This window comes from Aegilops tauschii, chromosome 7 (genome assembly GCF_002575655.3).
Source record: "Aegilops tauschii subsp. strangulata cultivar AL8/78 chromosome 7, Aet v6.0, whole genome shotgun sequence".
Classification (NCBI taxonomy): Eukaryota; Viridiplantae; Streptophyta; class Magnoliopsida; order Poales; family Poaceae; genus Aegilops; species Aegilops tauschii.
In genome coordinates, this window is record NC_053041.3 from 586,251,151 (window position 1) to 586,267,329 (window position 16,179).

Here is a 16,179-nt window from a genome sequence, read left to right on the forward strand (position 1 = left end):
ATAGTTTCACAACTCACGCCGCCTGGAACACCTCAGAGAAATGGTGTGTCCGAACATCGTAATCGCACTCTATTGGATATTGTGCGATCTATGATGTCTCTTACCGATTTACCGCTCTCATTTTGGGGTTATGCTTTAGAGACTGCCGCATTCACTTTAAATAAGGCACCGTCTAAATCCGTTGAGACGACACCGTATGAATTATGGTTTGGGAAGAAACCTAAGCTGTCGTTTCTAAAAGTTTGGGGATGCGATGCTTATGTCAAGAAACTTCAACCTGAAAAGCTCGAACCCAAATCGGAAAAATGCATCTTCATAGGATACCCTAAGGAAACTATTGGGTATACCTTCTACCTCAGATCCGAAGGCAAGATCTTCGTTGCCAAGAACGGGTCCTTTCTAGAGAAGGAGTTTCTCTCGAAAGAATTGAGTGGGAGGAAAGTGGAACTTGATGAGGTGATAGTCACCCCTTCCGAACCGGAAAGTAGCGCAGCGCGGGAAAATGTTCCTGTGGTGCCTACACCGACTGGGGAGGAAGTTAATGATGATGATCATGAAACTTCAGATCAAGTTACTGAACTTCGTAGGTCCACAAGGACACGTTCCGCACCAGAGTGGTACGGCAACCCTGTCCTGGAAATCATGTTGTTAGACAACGGTGAACCTTCGAACTATGAAGAAGCGATGGCGGGCCCGGATTCCGACAAATGGCTAGAAGCCATGAAATCCGAGATAGAATCCATGTATGAAAACAAAGTATGGACTTTGACTGACTTGCCCGATGAGCGGCGAGCCATAGAAAACAAATGGATCTTTAAGAAGAAGACGGACGCAGATGGTAATGTGACCATCTACAAAGCTCGACTTGTCGCTAAGGGTTATCGACAAGTTCAAGGGGTTGACTACGATGAGACTTTCTCACCCGTAGCGAAGCTGAAGTCCGTCCGAATCATGTTAGCAATTGCCGCATACTATGATTATGAGATATGGCAGATGGACGTCAAAACGGCATTCCTTAACGGCTTCCTTAAGGAAGAGTTGTATATGATGCAGCCGGAAGGTTTTGTCGATCCTAAGAATGCTAACAAAGTATGCAAGCTCCAACGCTCAATCTATGGGCTGGTGCAAGCATCTCGGAGTTGGAACATTCGCTTTGATGAGATGATCAAAGCGTTTGGGTTCACACAGACTTATGGAGAAGCCTGTGTTTACAAGAAAGTGAGTGGGAGCTCTGTAGCATTTCTCATATTATATGTGGATGACATACTGTTGATGGGAAATGATATAGAATTCTTGGAAAGTATAAAGGCCTATTTGAATAAGTGTTTTTCAATGAAGGACCTTGGAGAAGCTGCTTATATATTAGGCATCAAGATCTATAGAGATAGATCAAGACGCCTCATTGGTCTTTCACAGAGTACATACCTTGACAAGATATTGAAGAAGTTCAATATGGATCAGTCCAAGAAGGGGTTCTTGCCTGTATTGCAAGGTGTGCAATTGAGCACGGCTCAATGCCCGACCACGGCAGAAGATATAGAAGAGATGAGTGTCATCCCCTATGCATCGGCCATAGGGTCTATTATGTATGCCATGCTGTGTACCAGACCTGATGTAAACCTTGCCGTAAGTTTGGTAGGAAGGTGCCAAAGTAATCCCGGCAAGGAACACTGGACAGCGGTCAAGAATATCCTAAAGTACCTGAAGAGGACTAAGGATATGTTTCTCGTTTATGGAGGTGACGAAGAGCTCGTCGTAAAGGGTTACGTCGACGCTAGCTTCGACACAGATCTGGATGACTCGAAGTCACAGACCGGATACGTGTATATTTTGAATGGAGGAGCAGTAAGCTGGTGCAGTTGCAAGCAAAGCGTCGTGGCGGGATCTACATGTGAAGCGGAGTACATGGCAGCCTCGGAGGCAGCACAGGAAGCAGTCTGGATGAAGGAGTTCATTACCGACCTAGGGGTGATTCCCAATGCGTCGGGCCCGATGACTCTCTTCTGTGACAACACTGGAGCTATTGCCCTTGCGAAGGAGCCCAGGTTTCACAGGAAGACCAGGCATATCAAGCGTCGCTTCAACTCCATTCGTGAAAGTGTTCAAAATGGAGACATAGATATTTGTAAAGTACATACGGACCTGAATGTAGCAGATCCGTTGACTAAACCTCTCCCTAGGGTAAAACATGATCAACACCAGGACGCAATGGGTGTTCGATTCATCACAATGTAACTAGATTATTGACTCTAGTGCAAGTGGGAGACTGTTGGAAATATGCCCTAGAGGCAATAATAAATGGTTATTATTATATTTCTTTGTTCATGATAATTGTCTATTATTCATGCTATAATTGTATTGTCCGGAAATCGTAATACATGTGTGAATACATAGACCACAACGTGTCCCTAGTAAGCCTCTAGTTGACTAGCTCGTTGATCAACAGATAGTCATGGTTTCCTGACTATGGACATTGGATGTCATTGATAACGGGATCACATCATTAGGAGAATGATGTGATGGACAAGACCCAATCCTAAGCATAGCATAAAAGATCGTGTAGTTTCGTTTGCTAGAGCTTTTCCAATGTCAAGTATCTTTTCCTTAGACCATGAGATCGTGCAACTCCCGGATACCGTAGGAGTGCTTTGGGTGTGCCAAACGTCACAACGTAACTGGGTGACTATAAAGGTGCACTACGGGTATCTCCGAAAGTGTCTGTTGGGTTGGCACGGATCGAGACAGGGATTTGTCACTCCATGTGACGGAGAGGTATCTCTGGGCCCACTCGGTAATGCATCATCATAATGAGCTCAATGTGACTAAGGCGTTAGTCACGGGATCATGCATTGCGGTACGAGTAAAGAGACTTGCCGGTAACGAGATTGAATAAGGTATTGGGATACCGACGATCGAATCTCGGGCAAGTAACATACCGTTTGACAAAGGGAATTGCATACGGATTGATTGAATCCTCGACACCGTGGTTCATCCGATGAGATCATCGTGGAACATGTGGGAGCCAACATGGGTATCCAGATCCCGCTGTTGGTTATTGACCGGAGAGGCGTCTCGGTCATGTCTGCATGTCTCCCGAACCCGTAGGGTCTACACACTTAAGGTCCGGTGACGCTAGGGTTGTAGAGATATATGTATGCGGAAACCCGAAAGTTGTTCGGAGTCCCGGATGAGATCCCGGACGTCACGAGAGGTTCCGGAATGGTCCGGAGGTGAAGAATTATATATAGGAAGTCCAGTTTCGGCCACCGGGAAAGTTTCGGGGGTTACCGGTATTGTACCGGGACCACCGGAAGGGTCCCGGGGGTCCATCGGGTGGGGCCACCTATCCCAGAGGGCCCCGTGGGCTGAAAGTGGAAGGGAACCAGCCCATAGTGGGCTGGGGCGCCCCCCCTTGGGCCTCCCCCCATGCGCCTAGGGTTGGGAACCCTAAGGGGGGGGAGTTCCCCCTTGCCTTGGGGGGCAAGGCAACCCCTTCCCCCCTTGTGGCCGCCGCCCCCCCTTGAGATCCCATCTCTTGGGGCCGCCCCCCCCAGGGGGCCTATATAAAGGGGGGAGGGCAGCACACAACAGCCTTGGGCGCCTCCCTCCTCCCCTGCAACACCTCTCTCTCTCTCTCTCTCGCAGAAGCTCGGCGAAGCCCTGCAGGAGACCCGCTACATCCACCACCACGCCGTCGTGCTGTTGGATCTCCATCAACCTCTCCTTCCCCCTTGCTGGATCAAGAAGGAGGAGACGTTGCTGCACCGTACGTGTGTTGAACGCGGAGGTGCCGTCCGTTCGGCACTCGGTCATCGGTGCTTTGGATCACAGCGAGTACGACTCCGTCATCCACGTTCATTGGAACGCTTCCGCTCGCGATCTACAAGGGTATGTAGATGCACTCCTTTCCCCTCGTTGCTAGTAGACTCCATAGATGCATCTTGGTGAGCGTAGGAAAATTTTAAATTATGCTACGATTCCCAACAAGTGGACATATGGGAACTTGACTACGGACATGATTTTAAGGTCCCTTTGTTTAAGTGCAAATGGGTCAATCTGTCACGAGGCGGGGTACAGGTAGACCCACGGTACGGAATGACAACAGTGGATCTGAACAATCTTGGGTACACAGACGAACCGTTCGTCCTAGCCAATGATGTGGCACAGGTTATCTATGTGAAAGACATGTCTACCAAACCGAGAAAAAGAAAAGATAAGGAAGCGAATACATCATACGATGAGCCAAAGCGCCACATAGTTCTTTCAGGAAAAAGGGACATCGTGGGAGTGGAGGGCAAGACAAACATGTCTGAAGATTATGAAAAGTTTCCTGAAATTCCTCCCTTCAAAGTCAAGGCTGACCCAAGCATCCTAATAAACGATGAAGATTACCCATGGTTACGGTGCAATAAGCAAAATGCACAAGCGAAGAAAAAGTGAAGACTTTCTCTCTACAACTATTATGATGATGCCTTTGATCTAGAATATCACTGCAGTTACATGTGAAGAAATGAAATGCATGTTGTAACAGACGAGTTTCCGTGTGAAATGATGATACCATGCCAATTTTCAACCTTTTCGGAGTTCATTTGAAATGATTTTCAATTTCCGGGTCTTATAGCTCAAAAAAGCAGTAAATGCATGAAAAATAACAAAAGAAGTTAGAAAGGGTTTAAAATTGATGATGTTGCTTTGAATGGTGCACTTTGAACACACAAGAAGTCTGGAGTTCAACTAAGTTCAAAAAAATGAAATCCCTTTGTAACAGATGAGCTTTCGTCCGAAACCTTGATACTTCGAAACAGATTGTCCGTTTTGTACACGAAGTGCATCTACTTTTTTCCGTAACCCTCTCAACTTTCTTGCACATGCTATGTGGGTGAAATGATGATACCAAGCCAATTTTCAACCTTTTCGGAGTTCATTTGAAATGCTTTTCAATTTCCGGGTCTTATAGCTCAAAAAAGCAGTAAATATTGATGATGTTGCTTTGAATGGTGCATTTTGAACACACAAGAAGTCTGGAGTTCAAATAAGTTCAAAAAAAGGAAATCCCTTTGTAACAGATGAGCTTTCGTCCGAAAACCTCATACTTCGAAAGAGTTTGTCCGTTTTGTACACGAAGTGCATCTGGTTTTTTGCTGTAACCCTCTCAACTTTCTTGCACATGCTATGTGGGTGAAATGATGATAGCATGCCAATTTTCAACCTTTTCGGAGTTCATTTGAAATGCTTTTCAATTTTTGGGTCTTATAGCTCAAAAAATTAGTAAATGCATGAAAAATAATAAAATGCATAAAACTATAATATTTCTTATGATCAACTAAAAAAATAAAACAATTAAAATATTATGTTATGATGAACTAAAATAAAACTATAATATTCTTCAATAGCAAAAAGAATCAACTAAAAAGCTTTTATAAAACTATAATAGCAAAAGGAATCAACTAAAAAGCTTTTATAAACCTCTAGTATTTTTGAAACTAAAATTATATAAAATTTATGCAACTTATATTAACAAAGTATTTTTTTTGTTCAACACATTAATAGCAAAAAGAATTTAATAGCAAAAAAATTAACAAAATCCGGTTTTGATTAAAACAGATATTTAAAATAACCTAAAATTACCAAATTGAGTATAATGACAAAACACAGTAATATTAAATAGCAGGAAAAAGAATCACTCAAAAATCTATTTTTAGAGTAAATTTATTCATAAAACTAGTGATTCACATACATTTAAAAAATTTAAATTTTAAAACTAATGGCACTAACAGAAAGTTTATAATTTTTGTGACCTAAAAGCAAAAAGAAATCACTAAAAAACTATAAATATTTAGTTTTAAGTAGAAATAAAAAAGAAAAAGAAAAAAGGTAAAAAAATGCCACCTACTGGACCTCCACGGCCTGAATACGACTAGAAACCCTACAATGGGCCAGGATTCAGGCCCGCAGAAGGCCCAATAGGCCCAACAGGCATGGCAAAGTAGAGATTAGGCCCGTAAGCCTGGAATAGAGAGGAGCTCGAGAGGGTGGCGGCAGCAAAGCTTATAAACCACCCCGAGCCCCTCTCAACTAGCGAGGTGGGACTAAACTTCCCACCGCACCGTGCCAGCACAAGGCCTATGGTACCGGTTCGTGGCACCAACCGGGACCATAGGCGGGCATTCGTACCGGTTCGTGGCACCAACCGGTACCAATGCCAACCTATGGTCCCGGTTCGTGCCACCAACCGGGACCATAGGCCTCTGTTTCCCGCCCTTTGGGCTGCCGAAAAGAGACCTTTGGACCCGGTTTGTGGCACGAACCGAGACCATAGGTGGGCAATGGTACCGGTTGGTGCCACGAACCAGTACCATTGGTTTTGCTATATAAGGATGTTGGGGAACGTGGTAATTTCAAAAAAATTCCTACGCACACGCAAGATCATGGTGATGCATAGCAACGAGAGGGGAGACTGTTGTCCACGTACCCTCGTAGACCGAAAGCGGAAGCGTTAACACAACGCGGTTGATGTAGTCGTACGTCTTCACGATCCGACCGATCAAGTACCGAACGCACGGCACCTCCGAGTTCAGCACACGTTCAGCTCGATGACGTCCCTCGAACTCCGATACAGCCGAGTGTTGAGGGAGGGTTTCGTCAGCACAACGGCGTGGTGACGATGATGATGTTCTACCGACGCAGGGCTTCGCCTAAGCTCCGCTACGATATTATCGAGGTGTAATATGGTGGAGGGGGCACCGCACACGGCTAAAAGATCGTTGATCAATTGTGTGTCAAGAGGTGCCCCCCTGCCCCCGTATATAAAGGTGCAAGGGGGAGGCCGCCGGCCTAGGAGGTAGAGGCGCGCCAGGAGGAGTCCTACTCCTACCGGGAGTAGGACTCCCCCCTTTCCATGTTGGACTAGGAGTGGAAGGGGGGAACAGGTGGAGGGGAGGAAGGAAGGGGGGGCGCCGCCCCCCTCTCCTTGTCCTATTCGGACTGGGAGGGAAAGGGGGGCGCGGCCCTGCCCTAGCCTCCTCTCCTCTCTTCCACCTAGGCCCAATAAGGCCCATTAAGTTACCGGGGGGTTCCGGTAACCTCCCGGTACTCCGGAAAAATCCCGATTTCACCCGGAACACTTCCGATGTCCAAACATAGGCTTCCAATATATCAATCTTTATGTCTCAGCCATTTCGAGACTCCTCGTCATATCCGTGATCACATCCTGGACTCCGAACAACCTTCGGTACATCAAAACATATAAACTCATAATATAACTATCATCGTAACTTTAAGCGTGCGGACCCTACGGGTTCGAGAACTATGTAGACATGACCGAGACACCTCTCCGGTCAATAACCAATAGCGGAACCTGGATGCTCATATTGCTTCCCACATATTCTACGAAGATCTTTATCCGTCAGACCGCATAACAACATACGTTGTCTTGTCATCGGTATGTTACTTGCCCGAGATTCGATCGTCGGTATCTCGATACCTAGTTCAATCTCGTTACCGGCAAGTCTCTTTACTCGTTCCGTAATACATCATCCCACAACTAACTCATTAGTTACAATGCTTGCAAGGCTTATAGTGATGTGCATTACCGAGTGGGCCCAGAGATACCTCTCCGACAATCGTAGTGACAAATCCTAATCTCAAAATACGCCAACCCAACAAGTACCTTTGGAGACACCTGTAGAGCACCTTTATAATCACACAGTTACGTTGTGACGTTTGGTAGCACACAAAGTGTTCCTCCGATAAACGGGAGTTCAATAATCTCATAGTCATAGGAACATGTATAAGTCATGAAGAAAGCAATAGCAACATACTAAACGATCGAGTGCTAAGCTAATGGAATGGGTCAAGTAAATCACGTCATTCTCCTAATGAAGTGATCCCGTTAATCAAATGACAACTCATGTCTATGGCTAGGAAACATAACCATCTTTGATTAACGAGCTAGTCAAGTAGAGGCATACTAGTGACACTCTGTTTGTCTATGTATTCACACATGTATTATGTTTCCGGTTAATACAATTCTAGCATGAATAATAAACATTTATCATGATATAAGGAAATAAATAATACTTTATTATTGCCTCTAGGGCATATTTCCTTCAGTCTCCCACTTGCACTAGAGTCAATAATCTAGATTACACAGTAATGATTCTTACACCCATGGAGTCTTGGTGCTGATCATGTTTTGCTCGTGGAAGAGGCTTAGTCAACGGGGCTGCAACATTCAGATCCGTATGTATCTTGCAAATTTCTATGTCTCCCACCTGGACTAAATCCCGGATGGAATTGAAGCGTCTTTTGATGTGCTTGGTTCTCTTGTGAAATCTGGATTCCTTTGCTAAGGCAATTGCACCAGTATTGTCACAAAAGATTTTCATTGGTCCCGATGCACTAGGTATGACACCTAGATCGGATATGTACTCCTTCATCCAGACTCCTTCATTTGCTGCTTCCGAAGCAGCTATGTACTCCGCTTCACACGTAGATCCCGCCACGACACTTTGCTTAGAACTGCACCAATTGACAACTCCACCGTTCAATGTAAATACGTATCCGGTTTGCGATTTAGAATCGTCCGGATCAGTGTCAAAGCTTGCATCAACGTAACCATTTACGATGAGCTCTTTGTCACCTCCATAAACGAGAAACATATCCTTAGTCCTTTTCAGGTATTTCAGGATGTTCTTGACCGCTGTCCAGTGATCCACTCCTGGATTACTTTGGTACCTCCCTGCTAAACTTATAGCAAGGCACACATCAGGTCTGGTACACAGCATTGCATACATGATAGAGCCTATGGCTGAAGCATAAGGAACATCTTTCATCTTCTCTCTATCTTCTGCAGTGGTCGGGCATTGAGTCTTACTCAATCTCACACCTTGTAGTACAGGTAAGAACCCTTTCTTTGCTTGATCCATTTTGAACTTCTTCAAAACATTGTCAAGGTATGTGCTTTGTGAAAGTCCAATTAAGCGTCTTGATCTATCTCTATAGATCTTGATTCCTAATATATATGCAGCTTCACCGAGGTCTTTCATTGAAAAAATCTTATTCAAGTATCCCTTTATGCTATCCAGAAATTCTATATCATTTCCAATTAGCAATATGTCATCCACATATAATATCAGAAATGCTACTGAGCTCCCACTCACTTTCTTGTAAATACAGGCTTCTCCAAAAGTCTGTATAAAACCAAATGCTTTGATCACACTATCAAAGCGTTTATTCCAACTCCGAGAGGCTTGCACCAGTCCATAAATGGATCGCTGGAGCTTGCACACTTTGTTAGCTCCCTTTGGATCGATAAAACCTTCCGGTTGCATCATATACAACTCTTCTTCCAGAAATCCATTCAGGAATGCAGTCTTTACATCCATTTGCCAAATTTCATAATCATAAAATGCGGCAATTGCTAACATGATTCGGACAGACTTAAGCATCGCTACGGGTGAGAAGGTCTCATCGTAGTCAATCCCTTGAACTTGTCGAAAACCTTTCGCAACAAGTCGAGCTTTATAGACAGTAACATTACCATCAGCGTCAGTCTTCTTCTTGAAGATCCATTTATTTTCAATGGCTTGCCGACCATCGGGCAAGTTAACCAAAGTCCATACTTTGTTCTCATACATGGATCCCATCTCGGATTTCATGGCCTCAAGCCATTTTGCGGAATCTGGGCTCACCATCGCTTCTTCATAGTTTGTAGGTTCGTCATGGTCTAGTAACATAACCTCCAAAACAGGATTACCGTACCAACCTGGTGTGGATCTTAATCTGGTTGACCTACGAGGTTCAGTAATAACATGATCTGAAGTTTCATGATCATTATCATTACCTTCCCCACTAATTGGTGTAGGTGTCGCAGAAACTGGTTTCTGTGATGATCTACTTTCCAATAAGGGAGCAGGTACAGTTACCTCATCAAGTTCTACTTTCCTCACACTCACTTCTTTCGTGAGAAACTCCTTCTCTAGAAAGGATCCATTCTTAGCAACGAATGTCTTGCCTTCGGATCTGTGATAGAAGGTGTACCCAACAGTCTCCTTTGGGTATCCTATGAAGACACATTTCTCCGATTTAGGTTCGAGCTTATCAGGTTGAAGTTTCTTCACATAAGCATCGCAACCCCAAACTTTAAGATACGACAACTTTGGTTTCTTGCCAAACCATAGTTCATAAGGTGTCCTTTCAACGGATTTCGATGGTGCCCTATTTAGAGTGAATGCAGCCGTCTCTAAAGCATAACCCCAAAACGATAGCGGTAAATCAGTAAGAGACATCATAGATCGCACCATATCTAGTAAAGTATGATTACGACGTTCGGACACACCATTACGCTGTGGTGTTCCTGGTGGCGTGAGTTGCGAAACTATTCCACATTGTTTCAAATGAAGTCCAAACTCATAACTCAAATATTCTCCTCCACGATCAGATCGTAGAAATTTTATTTTCTTGTTACGATGATTTTCAACTTCACTCTGAAATTCTTTGAACTTTTCAAATGTTTCAGACTTATGTTTCATTAAGTAGATATACCCATATCTGCTCAAATCATCTGTGAAGGTGAGAAAATAACGATATCCGCCACGAGCCTCAATATTCATCGGACCACATACATCTATATGTATGATTTCCAATAAATCTGTTGCTCTCTCCATAGTTCCGGAGAACGGTGTTTTAGTCATCTTGCCCATGAGGCACGGTTCGCAAGTACCAAGTGATTCATAATCAAGTGATTCCAAAAGTCCATCAGTATGGAGTTTCTTCATGCGCTTAACACCGATATGACCTAAACGGCAGTGCCACAAATAAGTTGCACTGTCATTATCAACTCTGCATCTTTTGGCTTCGACATTATGAATATGTGTGTCACTACAATCGAGATTCATTAAAAATAGACCACTCTTCAAGGGTGCATGACCATAAAAGATATTATTCATATAAATAGAACAACCATTATTCTCTGATTTAAATGAATAACCGTCTCGCATTAAACAAGATCCAGATATAATGTTCATGCTCAACGCTGGCACCAAATAACAATTATTTAGGTCTAAAACTAATCCCGAAGGTAGATGTAGAGGTAGCGTGCCGACCGCGATCACATCGACTTTGGAACCATTTCCCACATGCATCGTCACCTCGTCCTTAGCCAATCTTCGCTTAATCCGTAGCCCCTATTTCGAGTTGCAAATATTAGCAACAGAACCAGTATCAAATACCCAGGTGCTACTGCGAGCATTAGTAAGGTACACATCAATAACATGTATATCACATATACCTTTGTTAACCTTGCCATCCTTCTTATCCGCCAAATACTTGGGGCAGTTCCGCTTCCAGTGACCAGTCTGCTTGCAGTAGAAGCACTCAGTTTTAGGCTTAGGTCCAGACTTGGGTTTCTTCTCCTGAACAGCAACTTGATTGCTGTTCTTCTTGAAGTTCCCCTTCTTCTTCCCATTGCCCTTTTTCTTGAAACTAGTGGTCTTACTAACCATCAACACTTGATGCTCCTTTTTGATTTCTACCTCCGCTGCCTTTAGCATTGCGAAGAGCTCGGGAATTGTCTTATTCATCCCTTGCATGTTATAGTTCATCACGAAGCTCTTGTAGCTTGGTGGCAGTGATTGAAGAATTCTGTCAATGACGCTATCATCCGGAAGATTAACTCCCAGTTGAATCAAGTGATTATTATACCCAGACATTTTGAGTATATGCTCACTGACAGAACTATTCTCTTCCATCTTGCAGCTGTAGAACTTATTGGAGACTTCATATCTCTCAATCCAGGCATTTGCTTGAAATATTAACTTCAACTCCTGGAACATCTCATATGCTCCATGACGTTCAAAACGTCGTTGAAGACCCGGTTCTAAGCCGTAAAGCATGGCACACTGAACTATCGAGTAGTCATCAGCTTTGCTCTGCCAGACGTTCATAACTTCTGGTGTTGCTCTTGCAGGAGGCCTGGCACCTAGCGGTGCTTCCAGGACGTAATTCTTCTGTGCAGCAATGAGGATAATCCTCAAGTTACGGACCCAGTCCGTGTAATTGCTACCATCATCTTTCAACTTTGCTTTCTCAAGGAACGCATTAAAATTCAACGGAACAACAGCACGGGCCATTTATCTACAATTAACATAGACAAGCAAGATACTATCAGGTACTAAGTTCTTGATAAATTCAAGTTCAATTAATCATATTACTTAAGAACTCCCACTTAGATAGACATCCCTTTAATCCTCTAAGTGATCACGTGATCCATATCAACTAAACCATGTCCGATCATCACGTGAGATGGAGTAGTTTCAATGGTGAACATCACTATGTTGATCATATCTACTATATGATTCACGCTCGACCTTTCGGTCTCCGTGTTCCGAGGCCATATCTACATATGCTAGGCTCGTCAAGTTTAACCTGAGTATTCCGCGTGTGCAACTGTTTTGCACCCATTGTATTTGAACGTAGAGCCTATCACACCCGATCATCACGTGGTGTCTCAGCACGAAGAACTTTCGCAACGGTCTATACTCAGGGAGAACACTTTTATCTTGAAATTTTAGTGAGAGATCATCTTATAATGCTACCGTCAATCAAAGCAAGATAAGATGCATAAAAGATTAACATCACATGCAATCAATATAAGTGATATGATATGGCCATCATCATCTTGTGCTTGTGATCTCCATCTCCGAAGCACCGTCATGATCACCATCGTCACCGGCGCGACACCTTGATCTCCATCGTAGTATCATTGTCGTCTCGCCAACTTACTGCTTTTACGACTATCGCTACCGCTTAATGATAAAGTAAAACAATTACATGGCGATTGCATTGCATACAATAAAGCAACAACCATGTGGCTCCTGGCAGTTGCCGATAACTCGGTTACAAAACATGATCATCTCATACAATAAAATATAGCATCATGTCTTGACCATATCACATCACAACATGCCCTGCAAAAACAAGTTAGACGTCATCTACTTTGTTGTTGCAAGTTCTACGTGGCTGCTACGGGCTTAGCAAGAACCGTTCTTACCTACGCATCAAAACCACAACGATAGTTTGTCAAGTTGGTGCTGTTTTAACCTTCGCAAGGACCGGGCGTAGCCATACTCGGTTCAACTAAAGTGAGAGAGACAGACACCCGCCAGTCACCTTTAAGCAACGAGTGCTCGCAACGGTGAAACCAGTCTCGCGCAAGCGTACGCGTAATGTCGGTCCGGGCCGCTTCATCTCACAATACCGCCGAACCAAAGTATGACATGCTGGTAAGCAGTATGACTTATATCGCCCACAACTCACTTGTGTTCTACTCGTGCATAGCATCAACGCATAAAACCAGGCTCTGATACCACTGTTCGGGAACGTAGTAATTTCAAAAATTTCCTACGCACACGCAAGATCATGGTGATGCATAGCAACGAGAGGGGAGAGTGTTGTCCACGTACCCTCGTAGACCGACAGCGGAAGCGTTAACACAACGCGGTTGATGTAGTCGTACGTCTTCACGATCCGACCGATCAAGTACCGAATGCACGGCACCTCCGAGTTCAGCACACGTTCAGCTCGATGACGTCCCTCGAACTCCGATCCAGCCGAGTGTTGAGGGAGAGTTTCGTTAGCACGACGGCGTAGTGACGATGATGATGTTCTACCGACGCAGGGCTTCGCCTAAGCTCCGCTACGATATTATCGAGGTGTAATATGGTGGAGGGGGGCACCGCACACGGCTAAAAGATCGTTGATCAATTGTGTGTCAAGAGGTGCCCCCTGCCCCCGTATATAAAGGTGCAAGGGGGAGGCCGCCGGCCTAGGAGGTAGAGGCGCGCCAGGAGGAGTCCTACTCCAACCGGGAGTAGGACTCCCCCCTTTCCATGTTGGACTAGGAGTGGAAGGGGGGAAGAGGTGGAGGGGAGGAAGGAAGGGGGGGCGCCGCCCCCCTCTCCTTGTCCTATTCGGACTGGGGGGAAAGGGGGGCGTGGCCCTGCCCTAGCCTCCTCTCCTCTCTTCCACCTAGGCCCAATAAGGCCCATTAAGTTACCGGGGGGTTCCGGTAACCTCCGGGTACTCCGGAAAAATCCCGATTTCACCCGGAACACTTCCGATGTCCAAACATAGGCTTCCAATATATCAATCTTTATGTCTCGACCATTTCGAGACTCCTCGTCATGTTCGTGATCACATTCGGGACTCCGAACAACCTTCGGTACATCAAAACATATAAACTCATAATATAACTGTCATCGTAACTTTAAGCGTGCGGACCGAGAACTATGTAGACATGACCGAGACACCTCTCCGGTCAATAACCAATAGCGGAACCTGGATGCTCATATTGGTTCCCACATATTCTACGAAGATCTTTATCGGTCAGACCGCATAACAACATACGTTGTTCCCTTTGTCATCGGTATGTTACTTGCCCGAGATTCGATCGTCGGTATCTCGATACCTAGTTCAATCTCGTTACCGGCAAGTCTCTTTACTCGTTCCGTAATACATCATCCCGCAACTAACTCATTAGTTACAATGCTTGCAAGGCTTATAGTGATGTGCATTACCGAGTGGGCCCAGAGATACCTCTCCGACAATCGGAGTGACAAATCCTAATCTCGAAATACGCCAACCCAACAAGTACCTTTGGAGACACCTGTAGAGCACCTTTATAATCACCCAGTTACGTTGTGACGTTTGGTAGCACACAAAGTGTTCCTCCGGTAAACGGGACTTGCATAATCTCATAGTCATAGGAACATGTATAAGTCATGAAGAAAGCAATAGCAACATACTAAACGATCGAGTGCTAAGCTAATGGAATGGGTCAAGTCAATCACGTCATTCTCCTAATGAAGTGATCCCGTTAATCAAATGACAACTCATGTCTATGGCTAGGAAACATAACCATATTTGATTAACGAGCTAGTCAAGTAGAGGCATACTAGTGACACTCTGTTTGTCTATGTATTCACACATGTATTATGTTTCCGGTTAATACAATTCTAGCATGAATAATAAACATTTATCATGATATAAGGAAATAAATAATACTTTATTATTGCCTCTAGGGCATATTTCCTTCAAAGGTAGCACTTGTGAAAATTTCGCCAACTGCTCCCATTCCCCCGACGCCGCCAGGCCGTTCCTCGTCGTCATCGTCGTCGCCGCCCCGAGCCACTGCCCCGATGCCGTCGCCGTGCCCCTGACCCGCCGTCGACGTCGTCCTCGCCGTCGCCGCCACCGCCTCCGAGCCGCTCCTCCCCGAGCCCTCGCCGCGCGCGTAACCCCTCCCCCACGAGCCCGCCATCCTCGTCGTCGTCATCGTCGCCGGCCTCGTCGTCGTCCCCTGCCTCATCGCCGTCCTGCCTCGAGCCCCCAATGAGCCCCTTCCCATCCTGATACGCGCGCTGCCGCGGCTGCCGCCCCCCCCCCCCCCCCTACGCCGCGCCGCCGCCCCTGTTTTTTGTATGTATGTATGTATATGGATGTATGTATGTATGGATGGATGGATATGCATGTATATGGATGGATGTATGTGTATGTGTTCATAGTTTTTTTTTGTTCATAGTTTTTTTTTGTTCATAGTTTTTTGTTCATAGCATTTTTAGGCTGTATAGTTTTATTTTTGTTCAATGCTTATGGTTAGAAGAGGAGAGGAAAAAATTGTGTTGCAAAAGTTACATTTAAGGTTAGTTGATTTAATGCATTTTAGGTTATTAGTTCTACTGTTAGTGCATTTAAGGTTAGTTTATTTTTAGTTGAACTAGTTGATTTAATAAAACTACTTTATTTTACTATATATAGAAGTAGTTTATTTTTAGTAAGTACTACTTTATTTTATTTATAGTAAGTGCTTAATTAATTAGTAGTTGAACTAGTTGATTTAATAAAACTACTTTATTTTACTATAGAAGTAGTTTATTTTTAGCAAGAAAATTAATAGAACTAGTTTATTTTTTTTTAGTTCAAGCAATTATTCCCGCATCGACGTCGATGATGCCTATTCCGCATCCTCGTCGTCGACTCAGCGGAGGAGGCCGGCTTGATCAGAGGGGCCATGTCCGGGACTGGGCTCCGCCGGGTTAGTATTGGGAGGTGCTACCTTCCGGGGGCGTAGGTTGGTGAGGAGTCAGCCCGTCGTTGACCCGATCCTTGTTTGGTGGCGGT